The sequence below is a fragment of the Dromaius novaehollandiae genome, chromosome 19 (assembly GCF_036370855.1).
Source record: "Dromaius novaehollandiae isolate bDroNov1 chromosome 19, bDroNov1.hap1, whole genome shotgun sequence".
NCBI lineage: Eukaryota > Metazoa > Chordata > Aves > Casuariiformes > Dromaiidae > Dromaius > Dromaius novaehollandiae.
This window is the reverse complement of record NC_088116.1, coordinates 4,011,520-4,024,284: the sequence shown is the minus strand read 5'-3', so window position 1 is coordinate 4,024,284 and position 12,765 is coordinate 4,011,520. Positions and strand designations below refer to the sequence as shown.

Sequence of the window (12,765 nt, the reverse complement as noted above, 5' to 3'; positions counted from 1 at the left end):
TTTTCATAGGCCAGACCTACTTGCAATAAAGTTAGTCTGGCATTGACTTAATTGGGGGTGCTGTCTGAAAAAGAATGTGGAGTGAAGGTGCTTAAGTTGAACTTAAAAAATTAAATAAAAGGTTGATAGGCCTTTAATTAAACAATACATTCAGAAAAGCAACAAATATTAAAGAAGCCAAGAGATTGGGCACAGACTTTGAAATAAAGTTGTGTGGTGGGGGAAAGTTTTTACTTTTTAATACAGCTTTAGTGTAGTCATTAGCATAGTATGCAACAAACATCTCTAGTACAAATCTCTAACTGTGTCTGACTCTTTTTTCCTTTTATGAAACAATAACTGCTGATTCTCTACCTCTGCCAGAGTTTGTAGATGTGGCAGAAACAATGTCCACAGTGATTTTCAAGGAGGTTTATGAGTCCAGAGGCAAAGGTATGCAACTTTTCCTTCATTTTATCAAAATCATAGATAAAATTGTGTATGCAAAGAATGAGTAAAACATTTTCAGATATGTTAGCAGCAACTTCCTCGAACTTTACCGTGCTTTCAGCAGTGCAGTCTACTTCTGCTGTCATTTTTTAGGACTAAATCCTGTGAATATTTATGTATATGAATCACTTTACGCAAGTGAGTAGTGTCATCAGAATCAAGTGGCTTCCTTGTCTGTGAAGTTATTTGCATGAGCTTGTGGGATCAAAGCCCTCCTTTCCTTAAAGTTATATAAAAATACTTGCTTTTCTTCAGGAAATCCTTATGCTTGTTCTCAGCCTATAATTTATGGGCTTCTGCTTGTTCATGACAGAAATTATATATGCTTGTCCTTGTTGATATCAGTGATAGACTTTCCATTGACCTTAGCAGCAACAAGCACATATTTTCAGATGATCTTGCGGCTAGTAATATAGTATGTTGTAGTAACACAGTAACTTGTGGAAAGTAAAAAGTTAGTATCTATCTGAATTATGCAAAAAGCAGAATTACTTGTTGCTGAAATTGTGGATATTCTGTGCCCCTAGTTACTACAAAATCAGATAAAGACTTCAACAGCTGGGAGAAGAGGCAGCACATTTCTGAACTGAATACTTCAGATGAAACTGGTATAGTTTAAGCAGTTCATCCTACTTCCTTATGCTTAACTGCAAAAATTGTGGTTGTAAAAATTAAGATGCAGGTGGTAGTTCAGAAGACAAAGGTTTCTGGAATAAAAGGGTTCGTTGTGCTAACTCGAAAATCATTTTTGTTTTGGAAAGCAAGCACAAACATAGCCATTTTTCAATTAAGCCAGAGTAAGTACAGAAGTTACACTTCCAGAGTTTGGGAGGAAATGCATAGATGACCTTTAGATGCTGGTAGCTGACTCCTCCAGATTTCCAAATGTGACACTTCACTTTTCATGGAAGAAATTCTCTCCCATTCATTTCATATTTGCATTGTAGTTGGCTATGTGCTTATTTTTTGGTGGTTTAGTTACAGTTGACTATATGACGGTAAAAGGTGTTTAACTTTCAACCTGCTTTGTCTGAAGCCTATGGATAGGGGATTATGCCATCTACTTTGGTTCTGGTCAAATGGGAAAACACTTGTTAGCAAGTCATGTTTGTTATCTTGCTGTAAAGTACATCTTTCTTGCAATGGCAACATTAAAACCAGTTTTGGATAAGTGGAGAAAATACAATATTTTTGCACTTAAGATCAGTGTCTTTTTGCAAAGATCTCCAAATCAGTCCCTTAGGGTGGTGATTTTATGATTTATACAACTGGAGACTAGGGTGAATTATTTGATTCCTTTTATCGTATGATCTGAGTCTTCTGTTGAACTAAAGTCTCTGAACTAAATCACAGCATTCCCGTACCCCTCAAACTGTCAAATAAAACAGCATCTGTTTATGATAATGATTATCTTAATTTAAGAAAAATCCTTCTGTTCTAGCTTGCTCAGTACTTTTCTTTATTAATAGTCCCCTGGAAGACAACAGAACTACTTACAAAGTAAAAGACTATTTGTTGGAGGAATATTGGAATCTATCTTAACCTCTTATTTAACTTTTTTCAGAAGGATTACAAAAATTAAGCATGTAAATTTGCATGATTCTACATGTGGTGTTTTTTCCTTCGCTTTCAATAGAAAATGACTGTCTTGTCCATCAGTTTCAGCCAGGTCTCTGACTGCTCATAGATCAAAAGTATAAACAACAGGTTTGCTGAAAGCCATTCAGGCTCCAGCGAGCTAACAGACTCATTTTTATTAAAGTGACAACTGAAGCGCCAAGGTCTAAGTGAAAATTGCAGGACTTGATTGCTTGAAATTAGGCAAGAAATTCACAGATAAGAACCTAAATTAAAAAGCCTTTTCTGTGTGATGCTGAAAGCCCTCTTAGCTTGAGCCTGAGCATGTCTGCTAAAAATCAGAGTTCCTAATGTGTAAATAAGGATCTAGATTTGTAACTTCAGGCATTCAAATTTGGAAAGTTTGGTCTACCACTCTGTAATTTCTCATCTTGCTTCTGAGTTCATCACACCACACTGCTTGGGTGTTTTTGTTTGTTTTTAAATAATTACAGTTACAATTTTGACAAAAGCTCAGTAGAGAAGACCAAATGGAGATGTCAACTGTGTGAGCAAGGGCTGTAGACAAGGAACATATGGTTGGGTATGTGCAGACCAGCGAAAGATTCCCTTTAGCCTGGTAAAAGGGGAAAGAGAGCTAGAGAGAACAGCATGAGGAGAGGGGGACAGATATAGGTAAACCAACCTATAAATGAAATATGTCATAGTTCTTTTAGAGCTCCAGCTATAATATTAAAGATGGCCAAAACTTGTGTATATGTGCATATGTGTACTTCTCCAAACTTTCAAATCATGCATCCCATCTTACAGAACTTATCTGTACAGAGGGTATTTCTTTATGCCCCTTGTCAAAAAGGGCCTGCAGAATGTCTTCTACGCAGTTTTCAGTGAGGTCAACAGTGTTCAGTGCTTATGGAAAACAACTAACTCACTGCTTGCAGAAGAGTTGGCATATTTGTTTAAATTTCTTTAATGTGTCAGAGTGATAGCAGCAGCTGAGCAGCATTTGCCCTGTGTAAATTTCTGAGTGCAATAGAGCTCTTTTCTTTTAATATACAAGAAAATGTGAAAACACTACAATAAAATAATATTTACAAATTCTACTCAGGACCACTCAAATATCCACCTAACATTTTAGATACATTCAGAGAAAGACATGAGAACAGACAAAAGACATTATCTAGAGAAACTGTGATAAACAGAAGTGTGTTTTATTTTTCTTTCTTTAGATTCTAATAAAGTTCGTGTTCTCTATCTTTGCATAACTTCCACAGTCTTAAAATATAATTGTAAGATGCGTTACTGTTTGGTCTGTAGTTTGAAACTTTACATGGGTTGAATAATTGCCTACATACAGGAGTATTTGTCTGTGACTGTTTAACAGGTACACATAATTCATGTCTATTCTCTTTTAAGTAAGCTGCTTTTGAACTTAACCAAGTTAACTGCCTTTCAGCCTTCAATGCTGCAGTGAAAACATACTTCCTTAAATCTGGTTTGCTTGCAGACAGAGGCTGACACAGTAGATTTAGTATAGCTGCAGTATTAATGTTCAAAACTCCCATGCTGCACAGTTGTGTGTTTTTGTTGTCCTCCCCTCACACACGCACACACATGCTACCTAAAAATGCTGTACAGTTTCTCCCTCCAAGGCTGCTCTAATATGGCAGTAGCTGACCTTACACCTTCTGTTGAATTAATGTTTTCATTTATATACAATGCAGCTTTACACACTCACCCAAATTACTATTTATTGCAAAATAAGTATGGTAAAATTATAGTTTTTACACAGTATTGACAACATTAATTTTTAAATGGTGACAGTCAAGGAAAGTAAATCTGGGAGAAGACTGTCCAAATGAAAGACACAAAATGACAAACGAAATGTGTTGCTAGAGTATAACTTGTGTTTTTAACTAGCTATGAGAAAACATAAAGGAGAAAGTTTCTGAAATCAAAAACTTTGCAGCGTGGATTTATGTACATACTGTGTCATTATTTTTATGGTCTCCTATCACAATGTTTGGTTGACTCAATTTCATATGGGTAGCTTTTCCAAGTTTTTGGTATTTCTTGAGGTTGTAATGATTTTAGAATGTGCTAACAAGTCTTCGGACGTAGGTTTATGTTTCGAAAGGTGATGGAAGGAAATGCGGATTTCTTTGAAGGCCTGAACTACAGAACCCTAATGTTTTAGGTCAAGAACAAAATGGACCAAAACGGATTTCAGATTTCTTTGATCTTTCCTTCTTTCCATACATGGATGGGACTGTGTGCCTTTACGATTTGCTTAGCAGCAATCCAGCTGCTAAGTGACTTCATCTTTAAAGCCTGAGCGTCTTCAATGCATTTACTTTTTGCCAAATTTGAGACTAGTCAACTACACCGAACAAAGTAGTTGAATTCACGTTTCAAGTTAAACTGTTCATCCGCAAGGTATGTGTTTTACAGACTGGATTTCATTCCAAAAGATTTTCAGAAATGCAAGTCACTGGGTTTATGCAGTAGATGGGTTCCAGAGTTCCATGATAGGGAAATAACAGGAAGAATAGTCTCCTCCACTTTTTTTCATGTCAGTATGAATTCTATTATTTTTATCTGCTAAAGAAATATCTTCTAGCCTTTATTTTACCAAGGGTCCTTTTTAGGAACCGGCTAAATTTTTTTGACCCCTATCAATTCTTCTGTCCTGATTTAGAAACTGCTTCTCTCCTTTGTATTCAGCCTCTAGTTCTCCCTCCCCTTTGCTAAAATCTCAGCCTGTGTTTCTTATGGGGTAGGCAGTGGAGGGTAAGAAGCAGTGCAAAATTCTCCCTGGTTCTGCTGCTGCAACCCCCAAAAGGAAAGCAGTGTCCCACAGCCAGCAGAGCCCAGGAGGAGGAAATGGCATAAACATTCTTCACAAAGCAGAGAAAATGGGTGCAGGCAATATTTTAAATTGAAATATAATGAAATTATTATTTATAGCCCAGTTTCTACCTTACATCCAGAATCTGTCATTTAGGTGATTGGGCCAGCAGGTGGCAAATATAATTGAATTCAAGAAAATAAATAAGGAAGTAGACTGGGGATTGTTGACTAAAAAGGAGTCATCTAGTTTACTAATTAGGAGGATTTATAGGATGCTGTACTTAAAAATAGATGATTATTGATAGCTCATCTTAATCATGCAGGTTATCTTGTAGTTTGTTTCCTATAACCAGCGTTGCTGCTGCAGTCAGATGTGTGATTACAATATGTGTTGTAAACTAACCTGGTGATAATCCACCTGGCGTGGATGCCAGTGTCTCAGAAACCATGAGGGCAGGGGTTGTAGCCTCTGCTACTGCAGCTGTGCTGCTATTGGCTTTAAAATATGTAGCCTGAGTACCTACATGCATTCTGTTGCTCTTCTTACTGCAGTGTAGACATACATTTAGAAAAGAAAGAATTGTATCTGGTGCCATGTTAGCAATAACCAGAATACAAAGCAAAAGACCCACTGCACTAGACAATCTGATTTTTCATCTGGAAACTTTATGCAAGACTTCACAGAAACAGTGTTATTGATCTTGAGAGGATATAGCAAAAGGTAAGGTATATTGTGCCTATCTTTGACTTAGGTAAAAAAGAGAAATGGAGTTAGACTTTTTAATTAGCTAAAATAGTGTGTGTAAAAATTATAGGACAACAGAAAATTAAGATTGCTTTTGAAATTCTTGTATGTCTAAGTAGCAATCTGAAGATGTGTTAAGTGGAAATCTGAGTAGATGTTAAATTACAATACTTGTCAGTGGAAACTGCTGAAGTGGAAGTTAAATCTCTTCCCACCTCAACCCCTCCTTTTTTTTTTTTTTTAAGGAAATAGTGGTGATAGCCCTGTGAAGACAACCCTGGCATTTAGGTCAATATTGTCTCTCATTATAGCTAGTTTTAATGTTCAAAGCTATGTCAGTCATTGGTGAGCTCATCCTGGCAGCCATGCCTGCATGACACATTCCTGTATGCTCTTATCTAATTCATTTCCTTGTACTGTATTTTGGAATATTTTGAATATGAAATATATCAGTAAAGCAGAGTTGTTTGGTTCTAAATTGAGAACTCGGGCAGAACTGTTCCTCACAGAAACTAACAAACATCCATAGTGAAATACCATGAAGAAGACTGCAGCTGAGATTACAAATATTATTTTGAGAGATTTAGATTTCCTTCTGAAAGGAAAGAGCATTAAGGGATATGTTGAAAATGCAGAAGGGGAGTAATAACAACAACAACAAAAGATAAATTTGGCTAGCCAGCCTTTTCTGTTATTTCATGTCTAACATTCATTTTGGAGCTGTAACAGTTGCATCAAGTTGAGGCTGATTTAGTCTTTTTTTTATGCCCATTAGAATGGAGCTGATTCACAAGGATTTGGTCCATTCTCTAGTCACCTAATATTTCTGTTACTATGTCTGCATTATTTCAACTAGCCAAATACATTTTTTTTAACAAGTTGAGGAAAAAATAAAGGTTTTAAAGTAAATCCCTTTATATTCACTTTCAGACATTCAGTAGTTTCATAGAATTTCTTTATTGCAAGTACCTCCCAATGATTTATAGCAAACAAATATTTTGCTTTAGCATTGTATTTTAGTTAATTAACATTTAGATTGGAAGGAAATTCATAGGAGATTATTTGGTATGTTAAACAGTTGTGATTCAAGCCTTTCTTATGTCCAAAAACAAATAAATCCGTAGCCAATGAGTATGAAAGCCACGCACTTCAGTGGTGAGGCAAATGCTCATCAGGCACTATGGAAGCAGGTGGTTTTTTTGTTGCAGAAAACTTGCACTCTGAATTTGACAAAGCTGCTCTGAGCTGGGGCTTGTAATACCCCAGGATACATGATTTTATATAATTTCACTGGAACCAATAGGTCTAGAGATGCCCCAATCTATTTGCCATTCCTCAGTCACCTCGGGAAGCTTGCCGCTTTACTACTGAAACTTCACTCGGGGTGTAGACTTTGTCCCTAAAAAGTAACTTGTAAAAATAATATATTGCAAAATGATTGAGACTTTGTGTATTGTACATGCGAGTGATACAACTTTAGAATTTAGTGCTTGTGCTACCTGGTTTTTGTGTGCTTGGGTTGAATGCAAAGGATATTATGTAAATGTGTTAGCTGGAATCTTTAAACGAGCTACACCGGTGCATTTGCCTGAGTTACTTCAGCAGTGGAGAGGAGAGGAAGAATTCCAAACATGTCACCCTGATTTCACAACTCTGCAGAGATCCCCAAAGGGATCTGATCCTTCTGCATTAGGTAGTAAATACCACTCTACACTCGTTATGCACAAATGCCTGCCTGTGTGCACTCCTTCTATCTGCATGTGTATTCTGTAGGTCTTTGCCTAGAGTTGTGCGTACACTTGTTGGACTTAAGTCACAAAGCACTAAGAATAACTGTGCGTGTGGGGGAGGGAGGGGGGTAATGAGTGTTTATATATGCATACAAGGTATAGAGGAATTCAGTTATTTTTTCATTTTAAAATAACACAAATAATGAATAGTGCTTGAGCTAATAAACACTCATTTATTTATTTTCAGTTCATCATGCTAACTATTACCTGGCATTTGAAAATCGATTGAAGAAAAAGAGTGTAATGATAAATAAGGAAAGACAATCCATCTTATTTTCATTGTGACCAGTTTCTTACTGGATTGATGAAGTATATCTGTCCTTATTTGCATTTAGATACAAATATTCCTTATTCTCCAAATTCAATGTAATAAGTAAGAGTTGCAATTGTTATGAAAAGTGAGTGCTATTTTCCAGTACTCTGTAGATGATAATACAGATTTTGATCTCAACATCAACTACTATGCTAATTATCAGTATATATCTTTTTTAATTTTTTAGCTGCCTGCCTCTAACGATATTGGTGGGCCTATGAACCCTGCCTCTGCAAGAGTGACTGCCAATTATCTTTTTCTCAGTGTGTATGTTCTTAGTAGAGCTTTCTTGGGCTACATCTATGTAGACAAATAACCACAGTCTCTGTACTAGACTACTCTCCAAGTAAGCCATTTCAGCACGTGCATAGGCTCAAGTCCAGCACACAAACAGCAGCAGGGTGGAGGGAGTGGTCCATGGCTCCAATTTTGCAAGTAAGAATGCACCTCTGGCTGTGCTCAGTTAGCACATATGAATTGAAACATAGAACCTAACTGAGTGTCTTTGCTCCACTGAATTTGGGTGATGGTAGCTGATGTGTTGGTGGGGTCTATTTTGTTTTGCTTTGCTTTTTTTTCTTTTTTCTTTCTTTTTTCTTTTTTTTTTTTTTTTTCTTCATGCAGTCCAGCTGGGAGGAGACCTCAAGTTTGAGACACAGTATCCCACTGTAACAGGACAAAAGACCTTAGCCTGTACCAAAATGAAATGTAGCTACAAATTCAGCATTTTAGAAGGAAAGCTCTGGAAGAGATTCTGTTCTAGTCTGCATTCATAACTGTAAACATCTTGTTAGACTTCAACTAAAATCTCAGATGAGTCTGTTTCCTGAGCTTGGTCCAGGTGTTGCAGTTCCTTCCTGTATTTGAACTGTGCAGTGTACCATCCCAGGTAATAGAGATGAAACTAGACTTTACATTTAATGAGCTGCTTTCATGTTGAGAGCCCAAGTAGTAATTGAATGTTGAAAAGCATGGCTTTATATAACTTATCTTCCATTGCATAAGAACTCCATGGTAGGGGTAATGATAGTATTCAGTTCCCTGGATAGTATTCATCTGCCTTAATTATGACGTTTTTCTTTCTCTTCTTTCATTTTCCCTTTCTAGTCATTAAAGTTTTTTTTTTTCCTTTTCATTTCTGGAACAAATGAAGGCAGGGTGCAATAAATGATGGACTTTTTAATTAGAAAAACACGATTTAGTTCCAGTGCACAGATTTTATTGAGATGTATATGAAACATAGTGGTCAAATACTGCGTAGTGCAGTACAGCACTACAGCAGCTGGTGTGATCCTACTAGTAGAAGTCATGTTGTAATGCCTGTCGTCTGCATTACAGAGTCTTCTTCTATTTTAAATGTTCCCTTGGATCACAAAGTCATAGTCCAGCCTATACTCCTTTATCTCTTTGTCATCCTTTCTTGGTGCACGTAACTCTAAGTACTCGATCTGACAAACAGCATTCCAAGTCGAGATGAATGATTTCGCTTTCTCTCACATTCCCTTAAGCATACAAATTTTCTGTTTAGAGCAAAGAACCATCTACATTTGCATTTGCAGTAGTGTCTTGGCTCTACTTAAATAGTGGGAAATGTTTCTGTATTTCTAATTTCCACTATGGTTGACACAAATTGACAGTTGCAGTTATAATTACCCTAGATTCTCTAGTTGTAGCGCAGCTGCAGAACTTACCTTCTGTCTCACCTTCCCCCAGAAAAATTGTTGCAGCTGAACATTATTAATTCACTAAATGTACGGGGAGAATACATAGTTCATTTATAGGTATTCTCCAAAACAGCCTATATATATATATATGTGTGTGTGTGTTCACCCATCCCTATAGTATCTAACTGAAGTGAGAAAAGGCAGGAGAGAGACGGAGAAGGGAAAGGGAAGCTTTGCATGCTCAAATCTGCACTGCAAAAAAAGGAGAAAGAAAGCAATCCTTGTGGCTGGGTTTTGAGACCAGGTCACCACAATAGCCAGCTGCTGATGATTTTTGAGCAACTGTAGTGGAACCTGTTCATCGTTCTCTACTTTGACAGTATTTAAGTTTTGTGGTTCAGTTCTGTGCATGGATCCACTGGCATCCCTTCCTGGGGAGAGCATTTCCTCTTCAAAGGTTTTCTGTGGAATGTTCCACAGCGCACAAAAGTTAGGCTGTACCTTTAAACTGGGTCCTACAAATTAAAGCCTTGTGACTAGAAATAACTTACTCTCTTCATTGTTGTTGTGCATTGTGTATCCATGGAGGGTCCTTCTGGACTTAATTCTGAAGGAATAATTATACTAGTTAAATATTAAACATCAAAGTTCTTCTTTTATTGTTAAAACAATATTAAAGTAGGACAAAACTGATTTACAGTTTATGGCGTTGCATTCTAGAATTGCTAGCGTTGCAGCTGATGTCCTGTTTCAGCAATATTGGCACTGCCAGGAGGCTCAGAAACATAGATTTTAATCAAAAACTTTATTTTGAGATACACTTTAGTTAAATGATAAATTAATCTTTCCTTATGAACTTTCAAGCTGTTAAAAAGGGCAAACAGTTGCAGCTTCTTTTGAAACAATTCAAAAGCCTGGCTTTCATCAGTATATGATTTCAGTAAAATGGAATTGAAAGTTGTGCGTCTCTTTCTCACAGATTGTTATTTAATCACTATATATTAGCTTTCATTGCCCTTTTGATATATTTAAGCTCATAAACTTCTCATTGAATAGATTGAATTTACCATTATGTTGTTACTTTTTATGAATAGAATAAATCAGCAGTGGATGCATTCATTTGCACTGAATTGTTTATTTTAAGGGATATTTAAACTTTACTGAAGGAGGAGATCTTCGGGAGGGGGAGATCTTCAGGAATGGAAGGTCCGATGCTCAGTGTTTTAGTTTAAAACCCATTATTTGGTAACACTTTCAAATATAACCCCCCTTAACCGGCACATGCTAATACATGTTATTAAGAGATACGAGGCTAATAAGTTTTCCTGAAGTTCTTTGAAATGTTACATATTTTCATTCCTTTTGATTATAAGGAAATAGAACACCTTTTAATGAAACAAATTACTAATAATCTGTACGAACAGCCAGATTGACTTCATCAATGGATCTGAAGCACAATGTTAAGAAAAGTTACTGACTTATCTTATCATGTTGTTTCTTGGGGTGGATTGTTTAATTTATATTTATTGTTATTAATTATGCAAAGTTCTGCATAGACAATTTCAAAATTTTGTATAATGGATGTGAGACCTTGGGAACTCTTACACCAGTGTAATCATGTAATAACACTTCATGTAATTTCTCAGGCTTTGTGTTTGATCGAGGTGTTTTGTTTGGATTCAGCATTGCTCCTGCAATCTTTTCTTCACCAATAATGTATGCATCTTGTATTAAGTAGCTAATTAAATCTGGTCAGGTTAACCTTTCTTGATGATTAGAAGTAGGCATCTCATCTTCTGGAAAAGCTAATCATTTTGGGTGGAACATCTTGTTCTTGTTTGAATAATTATCTTTGTTTACATTCACACAGCATTAATCACTTGAAGCAGACATCTTTTAGGAAAAAAGGGGGAGAGCCCATAGCAGGTTTTCCAATGCCATATATGTGAGTTATAAAGGAGGATGCATTTGCCTCCATTCCTCTCTGTCAGCAAAATAGGAAGACATTTTGAATTCATAAACCAGAATAAAAGCTATATTTTCTAAGTACTACTAAACAAAGAACTATAATTTGTTTTCAGATAACTTTTAATAGCAAGTCTTCCTGGATGATTTGTGGAGCTGGAGTCTTGTTCCTTTGCTGAAAATGCCTGAGCAGCTGCAATACAGTTTTTTCAATTTTTAATTATTGCTGTTATTAATTTATATAACTCTGTATAACTCTATACTCTTATAACTACATATGTTGTGGCTTCTGACATCAAAGTTGAGACTGAAAGGAGAGACAGCAAAGCAGCTTCTTTGGAATTTCTCTGTGCTCCTTGTGCCTTGTGTCTGAGCCCCGGGAGGTTGTGCTCTGCTGCTGGGAGGACTCCAGAACTCAGTCAAAGGGTGTTCATATTGAAGACAGTTTTACTTTGATCATGAAATACTGTGATGGTCATAAACTGTTACTTCTCAGGAACAAAATTTTGTAGTTATGAGAGATCTGTTAGCTCAGTGCTATGTGGTCCGAAAAGCAGATAGGATGCTAGAAATTATTAGAAAAGAAATAGAGAAAAAATATAAGAAAGATTTTGATACCACTATAAATCCATCATGTATCTGCATCTTGAATACTGTGTGGGCTGCGTGTCTTAGAAAGGATATGTTAAAAGAGGAAAAGCTGCAGAGAAAGGCAACAAATACAATCCAAGCTACAACAGCTATGGAGGTTGTAACCGTATTCACATGTGTATGCATCATAGTGCTTCTTCTGCAAAAAGATGTGAAGTCAATTAAAGCTATAATTTCTGTGCAATTCCTTTTCTGATTAAAATTGCCTTCTGTAAGTGATTTGATTATATATAAATGTATGTATGTATATTATGGTTATCAGTTTTTATAGTTAATATAAGGCTTTTCTCATTGGAGAGAGGAAGTGTATATGTGCAAGTTCAGATTCCTAATACTCTTCCACTAGCTCTTCCCTGTTATTTTATTGGGTTTTTTTTCCTGTAGGTGCACTTGTGAATGCATTTTTCGTTTTTAATTGTTTTCCTTGCCTTGAACTTTCTCTCAAACCCTCCAATTTTCCTATTTTTAGCTAGATCTGATTATACACATTTTTCTCTCCCTCCATTTTTACCATTTTTTTTTTCTCAGCATTTGTTGGCGTCTGTCTTTCACATGTAGCTTCTTCTGAGTGTATTGCATTTCAGCTCAGATGGAGAGACTGAACAGGGATTTGGGCTTTGGCCTTTTTCTTGATAGTGGGAAACAAGGTAAAAACTAGCTTAAAATCATGGCAGGGGGTGGGGTGTCTCTTAACTGACCTGTGACATGAGGAAGACTGAG

General features: G+C 36.4%; 1 long non-coding RNA gene across 3 annotated transcripts in view; it reads left to right on the top strand.

The window, feature by feature from the left end:
* Positions 1-12,765, top strand: part of LOC112991974 (uncharacterized) — a 30,989-nt gene that overhangs the window by 6,638 nt on the left and 11,586 nt on the right. For all 3 annotated transcript variants that reach the window (XR_003261394.2, XR_003261393.2, XR_010392260.1), the window contains one exon: positions 364-432. This is a non-coding gene — a long non-coding RNA (uncharacterized LOC112991974). The remainder of the gene's footprint in view (positions 1-363; positions 433-12,765) is intronic.